A 1,530-nucleotide genomic window follows, 5' to 3' on the forward strand; every position below is an offset into this window, starting at 1 on the left:
GTCAGGCTGTGGTGACCTTTCAGGGAAGGGCTGGGCCAACAAAGACCCCTCCACTCTCTACTGTCCTCTCTCACCCTCCTTGGCAAACCCAGCTAGAAGCCAGAGGGTAGGTGCATCTGTTGACCCAGTCTGTAAAGACCCATCAGCAAGCCACAGTGGAGAAGGTGGGGAGTGGTATGGAGGTACAAACAGAGGCTATCCAGCCCGTACGTATAAAATAAATTACTTAAGAACAACTTAAACCAAAATGATTAAATGTTGAGACCATAAAACTAACTTCATGGCCGGGTGCGGTGGCTCATGCCTGTAATCCTAGCACTCTGGGAGGCCGAGGCGGGAGGATCATTTGAGCTCAGGAGTTCAAGACCAGCCTGAGCAAGAGTGAGACCCCCATCTTCACTAAAAAAAAAAGAAAAGAAAGAAATTAGCTGGACAACTAAAAAATATATATATAAAAAAATTAGCCCAGCATGGTGGCACATGCCTATAGTCCCAACTACTTGGGAGGCTGAGGCAGGAGGATCGCCTAAGCCCAGGAGTTTGAGGTTGCTGTGAGCTAGGCTGATGTCACGGCACTCTAGTCTGGGCAACAGAGTGAGACTCTGTCTCAAAAAAAAAAAAAAAGCTCACTTCATCATATATACTATATTATTTTTCTCCAGCTCTGTCTGTAACTATGGAAACATATGACCAAGAAAATTAATTGCATTATCTGTTAACAGAATCAAAAAACATAAATTTGAAAAATTGCTGATTTAATTTCTCCAAAAATGCCTTATAAAATTTTTACATTCAAAGAAATGCTGGAGATTAGTAAGTCTGTGAAGACATCTTAGGGATTTTCTTCTTTTCTAACAAGTGTTTTATTTGGTGCTGAGTAAATACACAAGATACTGCAAATAAGCTATACTGTTAGAACATGTTTCAACCACTTTCCTTAAACATCACATTTCTCACGTGGCTTCCATTATTAAGCTAAGAATTGTCTTTTGTCTGCCGTATGAAACATGGAGGTCTTGATCAGCTCTATTCTTGAACCCCAGGGTTTCTTAATCTGAATGGAGAAAACATAAACTGTTTTTCCTGTGCTCTCACACCACAACTGTCAGCACAGAAGACTTCTGCGGCCAAACCTACACAGCAAGCAAGGAATCTCTTCTGCAGGGGACACCAGCTGGTGTCTTCTAATTCAGTTCAGTTCTGACGCTACCTGCTGGGTGAGGGCTCAGTCCAACCACACTACGCCCCACACCCCCTACTGCCCCACTTCTGATGTCAGTCGGAAACCCCAGCTTGTTCCACCTGTGCTTTTGACCAACTGGCTATAAATCAGAGTCCCCATGACCCCCCCTTGCCAGCTTCGATTAATTTGCTAGAGCGGCTCACAGAACTCAGGGAAACTTACTTATGTTTACTGGATTAGTATAAAAGCCTTTGCAAAGGACACAGATGAAGAGATGCGTAGGGTGAGGTACGGGGGAAGGGGTTGGAGCTTCCATGCCCTCCCAGGCCTGCCACCTCCAGGAACCT

Source organism: Microcebus murinus, chromosome 15 (assembly GCF_040939455.1).
Source record: "Microcebus murinus isolate Inina chromosome 15, M.murinus_Inina_mat1.0, whole genome shotgun sequence".
NCBI classification, from domain to species: domain Eukaryota; kingdom Metazoa; phylum Chordata; class Mammalia; order Primates; family Cheirogaleidae; genus Microcebus; species Microcebus murinus.